The sequence below is a fragment of the Triticum aestivum genome, chromosome 3B (assembly GCF_018294505.1).
Source record: "Triticum aestivum cultivar Chinese Spring chromosome 3B, IWGSC CS RefSeq v2.1, whole genome shotgun sequence".
Classification (NCBI taxonomy): domain Eukaryota; kingdom Viridiplantae; phylum Streptophyta; class Magnoliopsida; order Poales; family Poaceae; genus Triticum; species Triticum aestivum.
The window spans coordinates 249921001-249944229 of NC_057801.1; the positions used below are offsets into that span (position 1 = coordinate 249921001).

General features: G+C 42.8%; 1 long non-coding RNA gene across 1 annotated transcript; it reads right to left on the reverse strand.

Moving 5' to 3' along the window:
* Positions 1 to 20962: 20962 nt before the first annotated feature.
* On the reverse strand, positions 20963 to 22762 carry LOC123069557 (uncharacterized). Its single transcript, XR_006432627.1, has 2 exons — positions 22451 to 22762; positions 20963 to 21406 (listed from the first exon to the last, which is right to left on the reverse strand). It is a non-coding gene; the product is annotated as an uncharacterized lncRNA (long non-coding RNA).
* Positions 22763 to 23229: the final 467 nt, after the last annotated feature.

The following is a 23229-nucleotide window of genomic DNA, read 5'->3' on the forward strand; positions in this document are numbered from 1 at the left end:
TTTCTTGTTCTTGGTTCCCCACAAGATGACTTTTGTCCCATTATATTTGGTAGACCCTTCTTGAATACTGTTAATGCTAAGATAGATTGCGAAAAGGATATTGTTACTGTTGGTTTAGGGGATATGTCTCATGATTTTAATTTTGCTAAATTCTGTAGACAACCCCATGATAAAGAATTGCCTAGTAAAGATGAAATAATTGGTCTTACTTCTATTGCCGTGCCTCCTAATGATCCTTTGGAACAATATTTGCTTGACCATGAAAATGATATGTTTATGAATGAAAGAAGGGAAATAGATGAAGTATTCTTTAAACAGGGACATATATTGAAACACAACTTGCTAGGGGATCCTCCTCCACCCAAGGGTGATCCCGTGTTTGAGCTTAAACCTTTACCTCATACTCTTAAATATGCTTATCTTGATGAAAAGAAGATATATCATATTATTATTAGTGCTAACCTTTCATAGCATGAAGAAGAGAAATTATTGAAAACTCTCAAGAAGCACCTTGCTGCTATTGGATATACTCTTGATGATCTTAAGGGCATTAGTCCCACTCTATGCCAGCACAAAATAAAGCTAGAGAAAGATGCTAAACCAGTTGTTGATCACCAACGATGATTAAATCCTAACATGAAAGAAGTGGTAAGAAATGAAATACTAAAGCTTCTTGAGGCAGGTATAATTTATCCTATTGCTGATAGTCAGTGGGTAAGTCATGTCCATTGTGTCCCTAAGAAGGGAGGTATTACTGTTGTTTCTAATGATAAGGATGAATTAATCCCACAAAGAATTGTTACGGGTTATAGAATGGTAATTGATTTTGACAAATTAAATAAAGCTACTAGAAAAGATCATTAATTACCCTCTACCTTTTATTGATCAAATGCTAGAAAGATTATCCAAACATACACATTTTTGCTTTCTAGATGGTTATTCTAGTTTCTCTCAAATACCTGTGTCAAAAGAGGATCAGGATAAGACCACTTTTACTTTCCCTTTCGGTACCTTTGCTTATAGACGTATGCCTTTTGGTTTATGTAATGCACCTGCTACCTTTCAAAGATGTATGACTGCTATATTCTCTGACTTTTGTGAAAAGATTGTTGAGGTTTTCATGGATGATTTCTCCGTGTAAGGAACTTCTTTTGATGATTTCTTAAGCAAACTTGATCGAGTCTTGCAGAGATGTGAAGAAACTAATCTTGTCTTAAATTGGGAGAAGTGCCACTTTATGGTTAATGAAGGTATTGTCTTGGGGCATAAAATTTCTGAAAGAGGTATTGAAGTTGATAGAGCTAAAGTTGATGCTATTGAAAAGATGTCGTGTCCCAAGGACATCAAATGTATAAGAAGTTTCCTTGGTCATGTCGGTTTTTATAGGAGGTTCATTAAAGACTTCTCAAAAATTTCTAGGCCTCTAATCAATCTCTTACAAAAAGATGTTCCTTTTGTCTTTGATGATGATTGTGTAGAAGCATTTGAAATACTTAAGAAAGCCTTGATTTCTGCACCTATTGTTCAGCCACCTGATTGGAATTTACCCTTTGAAATTATGTGTGATGCTAGTGATTATGCTGTAGGTGATGTTCTAGGACAAATAGTTGATAAGAAATTAAATGTTATCCAACATGCTAGTAAAACTCTAGACAGTGCCCAGAGAAATTATTCTACCACTGAAAAGGAATTTTTAGCAGTTGTATTTGCTTGTGATAAGTTCAGACCTTATATTATTGATTCCAAAGTAACTGTTCACACTGGTCATGCTGCTATTAAATACCTTATGGAAAACAAAGATGCTAAACCTAGACTTATTAGATGGGTTCTCTTGCTACAAAAATTTGATTTGCATATTATTGATAGAAAGAGAGCTGAGAACCCAGTTGCAGACAACTTGCTTAGGTTAGAAAATGTTCTTGATGACCCACTACCTATTGATGATAGCTTTCTTGATGAACAATTAGCTATCATAAATGCTTCTTGTACTGCTCCGTGGTATGCTGATTATGCTAATTACATTGTTGCTAAATTCATACCACCTAGTTTCACATACCAGCAAAAGAAGAAGTTTTTCTATGATTTAAGACATTACTGTTGGGATGACCCACACCTTTATAAAGAAGGAGTAGATGGTGTTATTAGACTTTGTGTACCTGAGCATGAATAGGAACAGATCCTACGCAAGTGTCACTTCGAGGCATATGGAGTACACCACGCTGGAGATAGAACTGCACATAAGGCATTGCAATCTAGTTTTTATTGGCCTACTCTCTTCAAAGATGCCCGTAAGTTTGTCTTGTCTTGTGATGAATGTCAAAGAATTGGTAATATTAGTAGACGTCAAGAAATGCCTATGAACTATTCACTTGTTATTGAACCATTTGATGTTTGGGGCTTTGATTATATGGGACCTTTTCCTTCTCTAATGGGTATACACATATTTTAGTTGCTGTTGATTATGTTACTACGTGGGTAGAAGCTATTCCAACTAGTAGTGCTGATCATAACACCTCTATTAAGATGCTTAAAGAAGTTATTTTTCCGAGGTTTGGAGTCCCTAGATACTTAATGACTGATGGTGGTTCACATTTTATTCATGGTGCTTTTCGTAAAATGCTTGCTAAGTATGATGTTAATCATAGAACTGCATCTCCATACCATCCACAGTCTAGTGGTCAGGTAGAATTGAGTAATAGAGAGATTAAATTAATTTTGCAGAAGACTGTTGATAGATCTAGAAAGAATTGGTCGAAGAAACTTGATGATGCATTATGGGCCTATAGAACTGCATATAAAAATCCTATGGGGTATGTCTCCATATAATATGGTTTATGGAAAAGCATGTGACTTACCTCTCAAACTAGAACATAAGGCATATTGGGCTATTAAAGAGCTCAATTATGATTTCAAACTTGCCGGTGAGAAGAGACTATTTGACATTAGCTCACTTGATGAATGGAGAACCCAGGCCTATGAGAACGCCAAACTGTTTAAAGAAAAGGTTAAAAGATGGCATGAAAAAAGGATACAAAAATGTGAGTTTAATGTAGGTGATCATGTTTTGCTATACAACTGTCGTTTAAGGAAAACTTCTCTCTAAATTGGAAGGTCCTTGCATTATCGAGGAGGTCTATCGTTCCGCTACCATAAAAATCAACAAAGCTGAAGGCACAAATCCGAAGGTGGTGAACGGTCAAAGAATCAAACATTATATCCCAGGTAATCCCGTAAATGTTTAAACCAATGTTATTGACACAGTAACCCCGGAGGAGTACATAAGGGACACTTTCCAGAATATTTCAGACTCCGGAAAGGAATAGGTATGTGGTACGGTAAGTAAACCGACTCGAAAACAGTTCTAATAGCAATTTTTCTCCTTTTTGGAATATTTAAGAAAATAGGAAAATAAGAAGTAGTCCGGAAAGGACACGAGGCATCCACGAGGGTGGAGGGCGCGCCCTACCCCCCTGGGCGCGCCCCCCCTGCCTCGTGGACACCTCGTGTGCCCTCCGGACTCCGTTTTCTTGCACGATTCTTCTTTTTGTCGGTTAAAATTCATTATATAATCTCCCGAAGGTTTTGACCACTGTACCACAACGAAATCCTCTGTTTTTGTTTTGAGTTGTTTCTGCCGCAGATTAGAGCAATATGTCGTCCCACGATTCGGAGGGAGAAAGCTATGTGGTTGATTACCTTGCAGATCCCAAGGTCTACGGGGACCTAGAGCATTGTGGTTGGACCACGGAGGAGGAAGAAGACTATGATCCTAAGGGAAAGGAGGAGACGAGCTCAGATGAAGATGAAGTCCCATTACCTCAACCTGGGGACATGCACATGGAGTTTAAAAGTCAAGCCTCCCTGATAGAGCAAAGAAACCTAAGATCGAGTTTATCCCTTTTCATCTCCTGCAGGAAAACAAACAGGAACTATGCAAAAAGATATTAAGCCTTGAGTAGGAGATCGATGACCTAAGGGAGCAAAATTCTATCCTCAAGCGCAAACTAAGGAAGAAGCCTACATCATCAACAACTCCATCATCACCACCTCCGAAGAAAGAGACATAAACACATCGGTATGGGCACTCCCCTTGGCAACTTCTAAGCTTGGGGGAGGTGCCTCGGTATCGTATCACCATCACACATTTATCTTTACCGTTTTTCTTAGTTCGATCCTTTGGTTATATATTGATCTAGTAGAATAAAGTTTAGTATGATCTAGTTTTAAGTTTTTGTGTTGATCCCTATCTATGTAATCGAGCCCGTGAGCTATATATAATAAAGATTAGTTTTGAGTCAAGGGCTTAGCTATCTTGCTATGATCTTGAGGAAAGAAAAAGAAAGAATAAAAATAAATAAAAAGATCGTATTGATCTTATGGAGAGTAATGACTTCACATATAAAGAGTATGATGAATAAAAGTTGTTGAGAGTTGACAGACATAGTTTTGGTCATCGTTGCAACTAATAGGAAGTAATAAATAAAGAGAGGTTTTCACATATAAATATACTATCTTGGACATCTTTTATGGTTGAGAGCACTCATTAAAATATGACATGCTAAAAAGTTGGTGTTGGACAAGGAAGACAACGTAATGGGTTATGTTTTCTTATATCCGAAATAAGTTATATTGTCATGGATCACCCAACATGTTGAGCTTGGCTTTCCCCCTCATGCTAGCCAAATTCTTTGCACCAAGTAGAGATACTACTTGTGCTTTCCAAACATCCTTAAACCCAGTTTTGCCATGAGAGTCCACCATATCAACCTATGGATTGAGTAAGATCCTTCAAGTAAGTTGTCATTGTTGCAAGCAATAAAAATTGCTCTCTAAATATCTATGATCTATTAGTGTGGAGAAAATAAGCTTTATACGAGCTTGTTATATGGAAGAAATAAAAGCGACTGACTGCATAATAAAGGTCCCTATCACAAGTGGCAATATAAAGTGACGTTCTTTACATTAATATTTGTGCATCCAACCATAAAATCATATGACAACTTCTGCTTCCCTCTACGAAGGGCCTATCTTTTATTTTTGTCTTCTACCTTATACAAGAGTCATGGTGATCTTCACCTTTCCTTTTTATACTTTATCCTTTGGCAAGCACTATGTGTTGGAAAGATCCTGATATATATATCCAATTGGATGTGGGTTTTCATAAAGCATTATTGTTGACGTTACCCTTGAGGTAAAAGGTTGGGAGGCAAAACTATAAGCCCCTATCTTTCGCTGTGTCCGATTAAAACTTCCTACCCATAAGTATCGCGTGAGTGTTAGCAATTGTGAAAGACTAAATGATAGTTGAGTATGTGGACTTGCTAAAAGGCTCTTATATTGACTCTTTCCGATGTTATGATAAATTGCAATTGCTTCAATGACTGAGAATATAGTTTGCTAGTTTTCAATGAAGTTTCTGATTCATACTTGACATTGTGAATAGATTGTTACTTTAGCATAAGAAATCATATGAAAATATAAATATATGTTGCTGTTCTAAGAATGATCATGATGCCCTCATGTCCGTATTTTATTTTATCGACACCTCTATCTCTAAACATGTGGACATATTTTTCGATATCGGCTTTCGCTTGAGGACAAGCGAGGTCTAAGCTTGGGGGAGTTGATACGTCCATTTTGCATCATGCTTTTATATCAATATTTATTGCATTATGGGCTGTTATTACACATTATGTCACAATACTTTTGCCTTTTCTCTCTTATTTTACAAGGTTTACATGAAGAGGGAGAATGCCGGCAGCTGGAATTCTGGGCTAGAAAAGGAGCAAATATTGGAGACCTATTCTGCACAACTCCAAAAGTCTTGAAACTCCACGAAAGTCAGTTTTGGAATATATTAAAAACATTGGGTGAAGAAAGCACCAGAGAGGGGCCACCCATTGTCCATGAGGGTGGAGGGCGCGCCCTACCCCCTGGGCGCGCCCTTGCCTCGTGGGCCACCTGGCAGCCCCCCGATGCCCATCGTCTGGTATATGGTGTCATTTGCCCTGGAAAAAATCATAAGGAAGCTTTCGGGACGAAGCGCCGCCGTCTCGAGGCGGAACCATGGCGGAACCAATCTAGGGCTCCAGCGGAGCTGCTCTGCCGGGGAAACATCCCTCCGGGAGGGGGAAATCGTCACCATTGATCCTCTCATTGAGAGGGGGTCAATATCCATCAACATCTTCACTAGCACCATCTCCTCTCAAACCCTAGTTCATCTCTTGTATATTGTCTTTGTCTCAAAACCTCATATTGGTACCTGCGGGTTGCTAGTAGTGTTGATTACTCCTTGTAGTTGATGCTAGTTGGTTTATTCGGTGGAAGATCATATGTTCAGATCCTTTATGCACATTAATACCCCTCCAATTATGAACATGAATACAATTTGTGAATAGTTACGTTTGTTCCTAAGGACATGGGAGAAGTCTTGTTATAAGTAGTCATGTGAATTTGGTATTCGTTCGATATTTTGATGAGATGTATGTTGTCTCTCCTCTAGTGGTGTTATGTGAACGTCGACTACATGACACTTTCACCATTATTTAGGCCTAGGGGAAGGCATTGGGAAGTAATAAGTAGATGATGGGTTGCTAGAGTGACAGAAGCTTAACCCTAGTTTATGCGTTGCTTCGTAAAGGGCTGATTTGGATCCATATGTTTCATGCTATGGTTAGGTTTACGTTAATTCTTCTTTCGTAGTTGCGGATGCTTGCGAGGGGGGGTTAATCATAAGTGGGATGCTTGTCCAAGGAAGGGCAGTACCCAAGCACCGATCCACCCACATATCAAATTATCAAAGTAACAAACGCGAATCATATGCGTGATGTCTACTACACAACCTTCTTCATGTAGACATTGTTGGGCCTCCAAGTGCAGATGTTTGTAGGACAATAGCAAATTTCCCTCAAGTGGATGACCTAACGTTTATCAATCCGTGGGAGGCGTAGGATAATGATGGTCTCTCTCAAAGAACCCTACAACCAAATAACAAAGAGTCTCTTGTGTCCCCAACACACCCAATGCAATGGTAAATTATATAGGTGCACTAGTTTGGCAAAGAGATGGTGATACAAGTGCAATATGGATGGTAGATAAAGGTTTTTGTAATCTGAAAATATAAAAACAGCAAGGTAGCAAGTGGTAAAAGTGAGCGGAAACGGTATTGCAATGCTAGGAAACAAGGCCTAGGGTTCATACTTTCACTAGTGCAAGTTCTCTCAACAATAATAACATAATTGGATCATATAACTATCCCTCAACATGTAACAAAGAGTCACTCAAAAGTCACTAATAGCGGAGAACAAACGAAGAGATTATTGTAGGGTACGAAACCACCTCAAAGTTATTATTTCTGATCAATCTATTGGGATATTCCTATAAGTGTCACAAACAGCCCTAGAGTTCATAGTAAAATAACACCTTAAGACACAAATCAACCAAAACCCTAATGTCACCTAGATACTCCAATGTTACCTCAAGTATTCGTGGGTATGATTATACGATATGCATCACACAATCTCCGATTCATCTACTCAACCAACACAAGGAACTTCAAAGAGTGCCCCAAAGTTTCTACTGGAGAATCAAGACGAAAACATGTGCCAACCCCTATGCATAAGTTCACAAGGTCACTAAACCCGCAAGTTGATCACCAAAACATACATCTAGTAGATCACGAGATATCCCATTGTCACCACATATAAGCACATGCAAGACATATATCAAGTGTTCTCAAATCCTTAAAGACTCAATCCGATAAGATAACTTCAATGGGAAAACTCAATCCATTACAAGAGAGTAGAGGGGGAGAAACATCATAAGATCCAACTATAATAGCAAAGCTCGCGGTACATCAAGATCATGCCAAATCAAGAACACGAGAGAGAGAGATCAAACACATATCTACTGGTACATACCCTCAGCCCCGAGGGTGAACTACTCCCTCCTCATCATGGAGAGCGCCAGGATATTGAAGATGGCCACCGATGATGGATTCCCCCTCCGGCAGGGTGCCGGAACGGGCTCCTGAGAGGTTTTTGGTGGCTACAGAGGCTTGCGGCGGCGGAACTCCCAATCTAGGTTATGTTTCGGGGGTTTCTATATTTATAGGAGGGTTTGGCGTCGAGAACAAGTCAGGAGGACCCACGGGGTGTCCACGAGGCATAGGGGCGCGCCCGGGGGGCACCCTCCACCCTCGTGGGCCCCACGGGACTCCTCTCCCATAACTTTTTGTTCCAGTATTTTTTATATTTTCCAGAAAAAATCTCCGTTGATTTTCAGCGCATTCCGAGAACTTTTATTTCTGCACAAAAAACAACACCATGGTAGTTCTGCTGAAAACAACACTAGTCCGGTTTAATTCTAATCAAATCATACCAAAAGCATGTAAAAATATTATAAATATGGCATTAATACATAAAAAATTATAGATACGTTGGAGACGTATTAGCATCCCCAAGCTTAATTCATGCTCGTCATCGAGTAGGTAAATGATAAAAACAGAATTTTGGATGTGGAATGCTACCTAACATATTTATCAATGTAATCTTCTCTATTATGGCAAGAAATTCAGATCCATAAGATTTAAAGCAAAAGTTTAATATTGACATAAGAACAATAATACTTCAAGCATACTAACAAAGCAGTCATGTCTTCTCAAAATAATATGGCCAAAGAAAGCTATCCCTACAAAATCGTATAGTCTGGCTATGCTCTATCTTCATCACACAAAATATTTAAATCATGCACAACCCCGGTTTCAGCCAAGCAATTGTTTCATACTTCAGTATTTTCAAACCTTTTCAATCTTCACACAATACATGAGCGTGAGCCATGGACATAGCACTATAGGTGGAATAGAATGGTGGTTGTGGAGAAGACAAAAAGGAGGAAGGTAGTCTCACATCAACTAGGCATATTAATAGGCTATGGAGATGCCCATCAATAGATATCAATGTGAGTGAGTAGGGATTGCCATGCAATGGATGCGCTAGAGCTATAAGTGTGTGAAAGCTCAAAAAGAAAGTAAGTGGGTGTGCATCCAACTCGCTTGCTCACGAAGACGTAGGGCATTTTGAGGAAGCCCATCATTGGAATATACAAGCCAAGTTCTATAATGAAAAATTCCCACTAGTATATGAAAGTGACAACATAGGAGACTCTCTATCATGAAGATCACGGTGCTACTTTGAAGCACAAGTGTGGTAAAAGGATAGTAGCATTGCCCCTTCTCCCTTTTTCTCTCATTTTTTTATTTGGGCCTTTTCTCTTTTTTATGGCCTCTTTTTTTCATCCGGAGTCTCATCCCGACTTGTGGGGGAATCATAGTCTCCATCATCGTTTCCTTACTGGGACAATGCTCTAGTAATGAAGATCATCACACTTTTATTTACTTACAACTCAAGAATTACAACTCGATACTTAGAACAAAATATGACTCTATATGAATGCCTCCGGTGGTGTACCGAGATGTGCAATGAATCAAGAGTGACATATATGAAAGAATTATGAAAGGTGGCTTTGCCACAAATACGATGTCAACTACAGGATCATGCAAAGCAATATGACAATGATGGAGCGTGTCATAATAAACGGAATGGTGGAAAGTTGCATGGCAATATATCTCGGAATGGCTATGGAAATGCCATAATAGGTAGGTATGGTGGCTATTTTGAGGAAGGTATATGGTGGGTGTATGGTACCGGCGAGAGTTGCGCGGTACAAGAGAGGCTAGCAATGGTGGAAGGGTGAGGGTGTGTATAATCCATGGACTCAACGTTAGTCACAAAGAACTCACATACTTATTGCAAAAATCTACAAGTCATCGAAACCAAGCACTACACGCATGCTCCTAGGGGAAGGGTTGGTAGGAGTTAATCATCGCGTGATCCTGACCTCCACACATAAGGATGACAATAAAAAATTAAACGGAAAAGCTAATTTCCTGCCGGCATGAATTTAGCAACAGATCCGAATGCCCCGAAAGCCGTCAGATCACGATCGCGCGGCTGTTATCCATAGGATTAATTGCATGGGCGGTTAGCATTTTAACTGGATCGCGATTTTAATGGAATCGACCTTTTTAATAGCAATTGCATGTGGGAACATGGGCATCGACCTGATTTCTTTCCTTTCGTCATTAATTGGACCATGATTTTTGTAGGGTTACCGCTTTTAATGGTGATGAATAGTGTGTTGACCATATTTCTTTCCTTCGTATGGTGAAGTTTCCATATGCAAGGTGTGCTCTTTTTACTGCAAGCGCTGTGAAAAGAAAGAACAAAAATTAAGTGTGTCACCCAAGGATCGAACCTAGGTTGCTAGGATATTGGGTGCTTATGGCAACCAACTCACCTGAACCTAATTTGTTGTCCAATAAATGATGATTAGTTACATCAACCTTTTAAAAATCATGACAGCAAAACAAAAGCAGTTTTTTGTGACCCGATTTTCTCTTTGTTGTAATTACGTTGTATCCACACACACTTTGATCCATGAAACATAGTAGACCTGATAACTTATGTACCTCTGGTTTGGGCACCCGAGGGGAGGGGGTTATGAAATATCCTCCTGGTAAGTTCATGGGAATAGCATGGTAACTCATACATCGCAGACCTGACAATTTATGTACCTCGGTATTGATAACTTTGGCATGAGGCGGGAAGGGGTTAATGAAATATCCCCGGCAACTTTTGTGTGAATAATATGGTAACTCACACATTGCAAACCTGATACGTTATGTGCCACGGTCTTGGTAACTTTGGAAAGGGGAGTGATGAAATATACCCACGGTAAATTTGATGTTAATAACACGGTAACTCACACATGGCAGTCCTGATAACTTATGTACCCCGGTCCTGATAACTTTGGTGAACGGGAGCGCCGGATCCTAAACCCTAAACCCTAAACCCTAACCCCCCCCCCCCCGAGGGTAGCTCACACATCGCAGACCTGATAACTTATGTACCCCAGCCCTGGTAACCTTTGGCGATGGTGGTAGGGGAGGGTTGTTGGTGAAATATACCCCCATGGAAACCTAGGTACAAACACCAAGTAAACTTTGACCCATGGAAAAAAGTTGTTGAAAACATATCACCGATAACCTCGGTGTAAATAATACTCCCTTTGTTCTTAGATATAGGGTGTATAGTTTTTGGCACGGAAATTAAAGAACACACATGGAGGAAAAATATCACAAGTTTTGGGCAAGATTGCACCTGACTAATTGACATGAGAAAATAGAGGAGCTTGCCTCAAATAAGGAAATGTAATCAAATCCCTAAAATATTATCCAAACGAGTGGTGCAACGCAATACACCATATATTTCAGACTTTTTCTCAAAAATCTATACACCTTATATCAAGGAACGGAGGGAGTATGATAATATACGCCACTGGACTTGATAACTTATGTACAGACATCACGATAACTTTAACTTGTAGAAAAATGTTATCAAAAACATAATCTATAAATAACATGGTAATAAAGGCTTCCGGACCTAATAACTTACATAAAGACACCACGATAATTTTGACACAGGGAAAAAAGTTGTTGAAAACATACTTCGATAACATCTATGTAAATAACATGGTAATATATGTACAAAAGAGTTGATACCTTACTTAGCTCAGGCTTGATAACTTTTGACCTAGAAGAAAAAGTCATCGGAACATGCCAATATGGGATCTAGTTTCGAAGGTTTCATCATGGCGGTTTTTTTGAGTGAAAACCGATCTTGAATCGAACAGGCCGTTTGAGCTACAAAACATTTTGAAATGTCAAAATAAAGAGTCTATGATGACATTAGCTTTTCTGCACTCTAAATGCATTTGCATGTGTGGAGAAAGTTGGAAGAAATCATTTGTATACCTGAAATTTGCATATGTAAACATCGTGGTAACTTATGTTGCATAGGCGTGATAACTTGCATATCCCCGACGTGGTAACATTTTACTCGAAAATAATGTCGTCGAAACATATCAATATGAGATCTTGTTTCGAAGTTATCTTCGTGACGGTTCTTTTATGTGAAAACAAATTTTTGATTGGACCCACGCTTTGGGCTACAAAACATTTTGAATTTTGATATTCATTGGAATCTTTACTGATGTCATCATTTCTGTTTTACATGCATGCATGCATGACTTGGATTGAATTAGAAAACGCCTTGCATGCCGCATGCCGCTGTTGTTGCTTTTTTAAATCATTCCAGTATACGCAATCTCGATGCTCAAGGAATCGTCCGGATCTGTTACTAACTACCGGCTGATTGGTAGTTAGTCCAGTCCAAAATTAAATCATGCTCTGACTTCATCACATAACTATTCACCATACGTGCATGCTACGAGAATCGCAAACTTTAACACAAGTATCTCTCAAATTCACAACTACTCCACTATCATGACTCTAATATCACCATCTTCATATCTCAAAACAATCATAAGGAATCAAACTTCTCATAGTATTCAATGCACTTTATATGAACTTTATTATATCCCTCTTGGATGCTCATCATATTAGGACTAAATTCATAACCAAAGAAAATTACCATGTTGTTCTAAAAGACTCTAATATAAGTGAAGAAGGCTCTCGAGGATGTTGTTGCCGTCACCGCTGAGGCTATGCCCTGGCTGAGTGGAGGGTATTATCTGTTTATCCCTCTGTTGTTTGTTTACTTTTTGATAAATGGTGAATTTTATTGGCTCAAAAAGGAGCATCAAGTGGATACAAACTCAAAGAGCACACACCGACCTATGCATAGTTAGGATGCACACAACCAACACTAACGTAGGCACACACACAAACACGCCAGCAAATAGCAAAGTCATATAAGACGAAAACTATGCATACACAAGTAAAAAAGAAAACCCAAAGCGATCAGACACGTTATCGGCAAACTACAACAATGATCATACTCGCACCAACTATCTTATGACATCATGTAAATAAGGTTCTTCAAAGCAACATCTTCAAGAAGGAAGCGACATACAAGTGTCGCTGTCGCCGCTCCGACCACCAGGGCCAGAATCTAGGTTTTCACCCTGAAGAATCCAAACATATCCGAGCAATGCCTTAGAGAGCGTAACGATATTAAAACATCGTCATTTCCAGGTATAGCCAGTTCAGGTCAGACCTAGGCTTTCACCCGGAGCTTGTGGTCGGGTGCTCGAGTAGCACCGCCATCGAAGTCACTCAAGTGTTGTCGCCATCATTTTTCCACGATCCCAATAGCTGCATGTGATGTGATTGTCGCCGTTGTACAACAATCCCTCCGTCTCAAGTCGTCGTCCATAGTTTGCATCTCACCGACGCAGTGAACTGTTCGGCGTAGTTTGTTTCTATGTTAAACGTATTTGTTGTCTACATAGATATGTCTGTTCTATGCATAGTACGTGCTAGCATGCTTAAGTATAAATATGCATTTAATATGATCACAATGCAACGTTCATGATCCATTTATGGAGATCAATCCAAAAATTTCTAATTTATCTAACAAAAACTTGGTTCTCTCAAGTTCAAAAGTATTCAAAAATATTATTGCCGTAATATCTATTGTCCAATTTGTTGGCAAATTTTACACACGTAAAGCTGAGTAGAGAGCTATCTTTGGTGGACCTGCTCGGATCCGTTTGTCGCTCGTCTATATATGTGTGTCTTCAAGTTGGATCTTTTTGATCTACTCTACTCTTCATCGACGATGTTTGCTGTTCTGGTGCGCTGTCCTATGGGGCATTTTTTTGCGCTGGTCCTATGGGGCCTTAGCACGATGACTTCCCCATTTTCTACTACAACAAGTTTTGTCCGGCTCTGACAAGGAAGGGCCGATGGCGGCGGCGCGCCTTCGGCTCGCTTCAGTTTTTGTAGTCGTCGCTCGGTGGTCTATGAATATCGATGTAATTTTTATTATTTTGGATGTTCGTTGTACTGTCATGATTGAAGATTAATACAAGTCGGAAGATTTTTTTTATATAAGAGCTGAATAGAGAGCTACAATTACGCCCTGTGAAGCATGCACATGTAGGAATAGTGCTGCGTGTTTTGGTTTGTATCAAGATGAACGTGATAAACCTAACGTATCAAGTCTGAGGTCGGATCCAGATTCCAGGACTGATTCACAAACGCTTGCAGGGAAGCAGGCCCTTTTTCTAGCCGCGGCGGTGCGTGCCGCTGGATCATCTGTCGCGTGTGCCGCCGATGGCCGAGAGCCCGACGTACTGCGTGTAGCCAAGCGCGAGCATGTGGAAGAAAAGTCACGGCCCGGAAAAGAACCAAAGCGGCGAGCACACTAGCCGACACGCGGAGCGGGCCGAGGACAAGGACGCGGCCCTCCCATCCCATCCCATGCCCGAGGCCGCACAAGGAAGAAAGAAAGGATGCCCCCTCACCCACCCACCCACCCACCAATCTCTCTCGCCTTCTCGCCCGCTCGCCACACGCGAATATCGCGCCCGCGCGAACCCTCACCCGAGCCGAACGTGCGACGGCAGTGGTTGTCCGCTCGTTACGCGGCGAGAGAAAGCGACGGGTCTCGTCATCTCGCGACGCGCCTCGCTTCGCTTCTCTCTCCTGGGGGAGGGGAGCGTCGGGGCGGGGTGGGGGCCCAGGTGCCCGCGGCACGGGGGGTTGGGCCTGGATCTCTCCAGAAAGCGGGAAAAAAAAAACTCGCGGTCGAGGGGGCACGCACGGGCAGGCGAGATCGCGAGAAGCTTTCCTTTCCCCCGTCAAACAGATCGCGAGAAGTCGGGGGAGAAACCGCCCGGTTGGTGTAAGCTTAGCAAGAGAGAGAGAGAGAAAAAAGAAATGGCTTTATTCATTATTGTTTTGATTTCCATGGGGGCTTGCCGGGACGTGGACGGGAGATGGAGCGATCGACACGACACGACCGGAGTACTACTACTACCAGTAGCGGTGGTGGTGGTGGTGCTCGTGGGAGCTAGCTGCTGCGTGCTGGGGTTGCGTTTGAACAGAGCACGCCAGGTCGCCGCCGGCCACCATCTTTTTTTCTTTCTTTCTTTCTTTCTTTTTCGCGACGAGGAGGCTTTTATCTTTGTGTGTGTGAGTGAGAGAAAAAGATTCTTTTTGGACGTCCGACAATCGCTGCGGCAGTAGCAGGGTACAGTCACCTGTGGTGAGCCTGAGTGAGACATCACCTCCAGAAGCGCAGCAGGGTAGGGGTACTCTCTTCTGGAATTAATGGCTCCACCTGTTGATGCGTGTCATCATTTTCTTATCCTTGTGGAGTGGGCAACCGGGGCAGGCCCACCGGATTAATGCCCACTTCATGTCTCTCGCAAGTGGCCGACTCCCACGAGGTCACGAAGGAATCACCTAATTAGAGCATCTATAGCAGATCCCTAAACCACACGTCCCACAAAACGTGTATAAGGGCTTCTGTAAGTGAATTTTACGGAATCAAACACGCGAAGACAGAACAGATCCTGCATCCGAATCAAAATTAATCACGATTTTGAAAGTTAGCACTTCACGCGTTAATTAAACATAGTCATACACAGCTGGAGTTCGCCGGAGTTCCACACTGAGTTCCTACAACTTAATTAAATATAGTACAACCAGAAATTTAAAGTAGTTCATACCCGGGGTCTATTTCTAATTAAACTTCGCCAGGGTTCTACTCGTCGGAGTCGCTGTCGTCGCCCTCGTCGTCGGAGTCGCTGGAGATGACCTCGGGGGGCGGAGAGCCGGGTTTGGAGCCGGTACTCCGCCCAGAGCGCCGGCAGCTGCGCAGCCGCATCTTCGACGTCGGCGGCGGTCCTTGCCGCAAACCACGCCTGCTCGGCCGCGCGCTGCCACTGGATGCCCGGGTCGAAGAGCCGGCTGCAGCGCCGGAAGGTCTTCCACGCACGGGACTTGGCGCCGCGCTTGCATACCGCCTCCCATTGCCTGTCTGACATGGGAGGGCGGAGGCCAGAGCCGTCGGCCTCCGCCGTCGCTTCGGCGCTTGCGGGCAACGAAGCCGTCGCGCGCTGCTTCCACCGCGGCACCCGAAGTCCCCACCCCCGCGACGACCGAAATCGTCGCCGTTGCCACGCCTTGCACCCGCGGTAGACATCATCGGAGAGACTGGGCGGCCGGATGCGTCAGGAATTGCTACCGGAGGGGAACAGATTTCTCGCCGGAGGGAGAAGGTTCACGGCGAAGGAGGGTCGGGGATATGTGGGACGACAACCCTAAAAATCGCCGGCGCCCGAATATATAGCGGAAATGGGAGCGGTTTACGGGCCTCCTGTAAAAAAATTACGGGTCAGGCCCTTTTTAGCGGATTTGATCGGGCCGTTTTTTGGGCCTATCCCGTATAATACAATTTCGCGGAGTTTTGCGAGATCTGCTATGCTCTTGCTCCATCCATCTTCTTCTTTTTTCTTTAAACTAAAAACAACAAAACGAAATCCACCTTCTCCCTGTGCTCCAAGCCAATCATCCCCAATGGCGATGTTTTTTTTCCATCGAACACGCATATCATGCGAAAACAAAATCCACTTTCTCCCCTATGCTTCAAGGCTAACTAAATGTAGGAAGAAAAGACCACGCAAGAAAAAACTAAAAAAAAGAAATTACTCCTCCGTTCATAAATACTCCTTCCGTTTTTAAATATTTGTCTTTCTAGAGATTTCAACAAGTGACTACATACGGATGTATATAGACATATTTTAGGGTGTAAATTCACTTATTTTGCTTCGTATGTAGTCACTTGTTGAAATCTCTAGAAAGACAAATATTAAAGAATAGAGGGAGTATAAGCTAATATGAACTATATACGAAACAAAATGAGTGAATCTACACTCTAAAAATGAGTGAATCTACACTCTAAAATAGACATCTACATTCTCAAAGAAAGTCTTATATTTAGAAACAGAGCGAGTAAGAGGTGAGCGGAGGTGCACCTTTCAATAAAGCGGTCCGTTTTTGGAGCTCGAGAGCCGTACTGGAAGCATGTGAGGTATGCGCACGACGCTCACCTTGCTTCCGAGAAAAATGAAAATCGGAAATCGGGCAGTGGCTTCGGTCCCCTTTTTTCTGAGAAATCGGAAATCGGAAATCAAGGATCGTGCAGTGTTCGGCTGGCATGCATCGGCTGCGTAGTTAATCGTTAAATGACAGTTATAGGAGGTAATAGCATTCCAGGTTCACATACTTGCACCGAATGTGATGTTTTAGTCCAAAACTTGTAAAATGTGACCGAGGACTCCATAAACTTGACACCCTATGTGATATTTTGGTCCACAGCCACTCACAGCGTGTCATGTGGCAGTCCAGAGGATGGACCGGTCAGCGCTGGCAATTTTGCACAAAGGCCCCTGCCGTTCACTCTAATCAACTCGCAGTACACCCACCTGAATTAAATGCAATAGCCGTTCGACAGATCTGTTCGATCTCTCCGGCTGTCCTGTCGAGGGAGACAGTGTGGTGGTGGCGATTCTTGATGACGGTTGTCATGGCGCCGTCGTCGTCGGAGTTCGCCGACGGGGTTGAGCCACCTGCTTCCACTCATCTCATCCGGCCATTCGGCATCATCCCACCGGACTATGGTGAGATCCTGTGCCCTCTTCCCCCTCTTCCTTGTTCTTTCGCCCGTGCTCTGTTTCCTCGTCGCCGGTGTGTCGTCGTCGTCGGCATCAGCCCCGCCGCGTCTGTTTGTCTCACGGTGTACAGTGCACCGAAAACATTCTGAATAAGTACAGTGTACTGAAAACATTCTGAATAAGTACAGTGCACTGACAAAATTCAGATAACTACAGTTAACTGACAAAATTCAGATAACTACAGTTAACTGAAAAAATTCAGCCATATGTCCAAAAAGCAAGACTTGGGCTAACTGTAGTTGCTGCCATTGAACACAACCAACTGGTGGCATTACTAACACCATTGCACAACTAAACATTAGCATTGGACAACTAAATTTGGTGGCAATGAACACAATCAACTATTGTCAGATTTGCTTCCAGTGCACATGAATGGAGGACCGAACAACTCTAACATATGAAAGAGAAAGAATGAACCACTTGTCAGGCCAAACCCAAGACTTTGCGAGGCTAAAACCTAACCTAATCTACTCGGCCTAAACCCACTACGCAAAACCCCTAGCTTTACTGCCGTAAGAGAAAACAAACAGCATTCAACAAGCACACCACCGTGAGACAAACAGACGTGGCGGGGCTGATGCCGACGACGACGACACACCGGCGACGAGGAAACAAAGCACGGGCGGAAGAACAAGGAAGAGGGGGAAGAGGGCACATGAGCTCACCATAGTCCGGTGGGATGACGCCGAACGGCCGGATGAGATGAGCGGAAGCAGGTGGCTCAACCCCGCCGGCGAACTCTGGCGACGACGGCGCCATGACAACCGTCATTAAGAATCGTCGCCACCACACTGTCTCCCCCGACAGGACAGTCGGAGAGATCGAACGGCTGTTGCATTTAATTCAGATGGGTGTACTGCGGGTTGAATAGAGTGAACGGCAGGGGTCTTTGTGCAAAATTGCCAGAGCTGAACGGTCCACCCTCTGGACTGCCACATGGCACACTGTGAGTGGCTGTGGACCAAAACATCACATAGGGTGTCAAGTTTGTGGAGTCCTCAGTCACATTTTGCAAGTTTTGAATTAAAACATCACATTCGGTGCAAGTTTGTGGACCTGGGGTGCTATTACCTCCGGTTATAGCTGGGCCAAGCTATGACTGGAGGCAGGCTGGCACATTTGACCGGCCCGTCGGCTAGCTAGCAGCAGCTTTGTGGTGACGCAGGCCACCTTGTGTGTGGTTGTCGTTTCCTCTGACTAGTTGAGCATGAAGCGATTCTAGAAAAGAAAAAAAGAGTTGATCATCAAGCTGGCGATCGACGGCAAGATCTTACCGCCGGTGCCGGATGATCATTATTTTTACAAAGTGCTGTCCGTGGCCGTGGCAATTGGTGACCACCGGGTGTCTATCCTCTGGCTTGGCGATTGCGAGATGCGTGGACCAATCACCAGCCCCGATGGCGATACCCATCGGCTATGCCAGCCAGCATGCGTGCGTGGTCCGGTCGATCAGGTTAATTTTGCGACTAGTATTCGGGCATCATTAACGTTGGGATAGAGAGGCCGGACCGATCGAGACTCCTCCAGCGGAACGACGCCGGAAATGGCCGAGAGCGACGGCCGATCGGCCGGTGCAACATTATTTATATACTCCGTATGAGAGAAGGGAGTGCGGTTCAATTCATTACGGCCAAACAAACCTTTTAATATTGTCTGATTACGCACGGACCTGCTACCACGTGTTTACTGGAGACCGAGTCATGTTTCATTCTGTGAAATCTAGGGCTGGAATTCGAGCCGAGTCGAGCCAGCTCGGCTCGACTCGCTAAAGCTCGTTTCATTAACGAGTTAGCTCGACTCGACTTGTTACTATAACGAGTTCAAATTCAAGATTGGCTCGACTCGTATAACTCACAAGCTGACTCGTTTAGCTTGTTAAGCTTGTTAAGGATATGAACATAAAACCTTACGAATAAGATAAAAATAAACATTGTTTGTGAACATTGTACATGTTTAATATGTACATTTTACATTCACAAGTAATCATTTTTCATATTTGTAGTGCAGCTGGGCCTTGTGTTGTGTGCCTAGGATGCAAGGTGCTTAGTTGATCTCTTGTAACAAGCCTAACGAGTTACACGAGTACTCGTGAGTTTGGCTCGTTTAATTTGGTCTATAAACGATCTTAAATTAAAGCTCGGCTCGACTCGTTATTCTTCGAGTTCGAGTCGATTCGAGTCAAGTCACGAGTTACTCGTTTAGCTCACGAGCTTCGAGCTTTTTTTCCAGCCCTAGTGAAATCTATGACTTTTTTTTTGAGGGGGGGGGGTTAAAAAAACCAACGTTTGTGTACTGTGGAAACGAAAACGGACTTGCAAAATTTAGGCCTAAAAAGAAAAAAAAATCAAAAAAATAGTGATGATGAGCCTAAAATAGAAGTGTACAGACAACAAGAAGTTTCTTTCCAGTGAGATTTTCTTTTTGACCTGTAAAGCGTGCAAAAGACCGGCAGAAAAGTGGTGTCAGGAAAACGTATCCTACAGGCGCGAGAGTTGGGTGCACCAAACATCAGTAGCTGCCGGGGAAGGGAGAAGGGTCGCAGTCACGCCTGTTGTGGTCATCGCCTAGCCAGTCATCGGCCGGACGTCGGATTAGGTTACTCCCAACTCCCACGTCTCATCTCATCAACGCGTGTTGTTTCCACGGATACGCGTGGACAATAGCGAAGCTACATGATACAAAAGGATAACGAAGGAATGCTTACTTTTCCCCTCTTATTTTTTCTTCGAAACTTCAGGTAGATTTCAGCTCAGTCAGTAATACTACATGATTTTTAAAGGCAACAAGAACTGTCATGAACGTTTCGATATTCATCTGCTGGCTGCTATAGCGATTGAAAAGGTCCCAATAAGATGATGCAACAGAGCACAGAAGGAGACATTCATCTGCTGATCTGAATTCTGATGGGAACAGCGCAACAACCGACCGAACCCACCTTGCAGCGGGGGTACCATGCATCCATTATGTGTGTACTTTCATGTTATTTGCCTTTTCTGTTCAACAGCGACATGGTTGAGAATCCTACTAATAATGACTAAATGAGCATCGCAAGCAGAATAATTAGCAGATGCAGAATCATGAAGCAACTCATAACCAACTTTTGCTTTGCTTGAGCAGCAACAGTGGTTAGTTCCAAGCCAGTAAGGCCTTGTACAATGCAAGATGCTTAGGAGAGGTGCTTAGAGAAATAAACCAGACTTTTCTTAAGCACCCGTGCTTATTTGTACAGGATAGACGCTTAACTAAGCGTCTCTCCTGTAGAAATAGGCACCGGTGCTTCAGAAAAACTCGATTTATTTTTCTAAGCACCTCCCCAAGCATCTCCCATTGTACAAGGCCTAATAAACCATAAAAACAGTTAAAGCAACAACAGCTGCCATCGATACCAATCCTTCCAGCAATATCATCCCAGGCGAGAAAAATATCAAGTCAAAGAAAAGAGTGTAACAAAACAAGTATTAATACAATGTACCAGGTGGGTAAGAGGAACTAAACATGGCAAAATAAATAAATCTGTCTACGTACCATTTACTGGAGTACAACAACAGAAATTAGCCAACAAGATGATACATACAACAACAAAAATCAATCATTCCACACTTGCTCGGGCTTAGTTCCCAGCAACACTTTCTGCTCCAGCTGGTCCTTTGCTCATCCAGTACCTGTATGCGTAGAGTGAGGACACCACTAGGGCACCAACGACGATGAAGGCAAACATTGTTGGGCCGATTTTAGTAGGGCTCTTCTTCTGCTTGCTCTGTGCCAGCAGTGCTCTCGGCTTGATCTTCGCCATGGCTCACTTCTGACAATGCCAAGAGAATGACTGGAATCAGCATAAGGAAGTTGTGTAAGGAACTGCTATGTTTTTTTTCTTTCTGAACCATTGCATACCACAAGAAGACCATTAACTGATTAACTGCAGTAGGTCACGTACAATGCAAGGTGCCTAGAGAGGTGCTTGTAAAACGAACAGGTTTTTTCTGAAGCACCGGTGCTTGGCACCCTGTTATAGAAACAAGCAACAATGCTTAAGCAAAAATCTGTTTATTTTTACAAAGTACTTCTCTAAGAACCTTGCATTGTACATGGTTTTATATGCTTATGAACAGCCTGATTTGTAAGATCACAGTAATAAATGCCCTCGGTGGGATGTAGAAATAAACATCTAATTACGGCGATATTGCATCTTGCATGTGTCAAAGCAATGTACTACCAACCTTCAGAGATAATTGAAGAAGCGAAAATCATAATTCATGCTAGTAGATAGATACACTGTTTAAACGATTCATCATGTTAACTCATGAATCCAGTCCACTGGTTATTATGTAGGGACCTCACAAAAGAGGCATGCCTAGTGAGTGAGTGACATAAGATACATGGAACGATGAACTACAGTACTGCAGGAAATGATGTTCTAAGATCTATCCATCGCAGGTGCCATCTGCGGCTTGAAATTAAATTAATAATGCAAATCAAGGGCCATGTGAGTTCATTACAACATGACCAAATGGAGGTTATGGCTGTTGCACTCGAGGGACGCAGATCGTAAAAATACTGGCGCAGATTGAGGGGTGCATCTATCCTTGTTCCCAGCTTCGTTGTCTGAAGAACTAGGCTATCTATAGCAACGGTACAACACTGAGCAATCCACATAAGCGAAGCCACTGCGCTCTGAACGGAAAAGCGGGGATCTACCAAGGGCAGATCAAGGGGGGCTCGATCTCGAAACGATTCGCTCAAGATCCACGGTTCCTCCGGCGACACCCACAACCGAAATTAATCACCCGACGGCTACTGACAGAACGAAATTAATCAGCGGCGAGAAGGGAATTGTGGGATACAGTACCTCGATCTGCAGCTTCGCAATTCTACCCGAGGGATCCCGCGCCCTGGTTGGCGGAGACGGAGGTGGCGTGGAGCGATCCCGAGAGAGAGAGAAAGCAAGGGGTCCAGGCGAAGATGACGAGGATGCAAGGCTGTGCGCCTGTGGTGGCGTCGTCTTTTGAAGGGGAAAAGGAAGCATCTTGGAAGGGGAGGCGCGGGAGCCAAGGGCATTTCGGGCACATTGATCCAGGAAACCGCCGAAGGAGAACCAACATGCGCTGTGCCGGTCCACGCTGCGAAGCAGAATCGATCAGCGACGAAAACGGGAGGTCCTAATCGGCGCCAGCAATCTCAGCCGGCCTATCTAAACCTCAGCTCGCTCGAACGCCCCTCGGTCGCTTGGTTCAACTGGTCCGGCTGGTTGACCGTTGACTTTTCTAGAAAAGGTTGAAATTTTGAAAAAACTAAAATAAAAAAAAAATCACAAATTTGAAAAAAAAAACACTGATATTGAAAACATGTTCTTTAATTTTGAGAAAAGTTCAGAAATTTTGGAAAAAACCCACAAATTTTTAAAAAGTTCATCAATTTTGGAAAAGAATTCACCTCTTTGTAAAAAAGGTTCACCAAAAATGAAAAAGTTCATTGATTTTAAAAGAAACTCATTGAAATTGAAAAAAGCTCATCAATTTTTTTTAAAAAAACTGATCTGAATTTTTTCACAAATTAAAAAAACAAGAAAAAGGAAAAAGAAAACATAGGGAACATATCCTATACTTAGAAATATAATAAAGGAAGTGG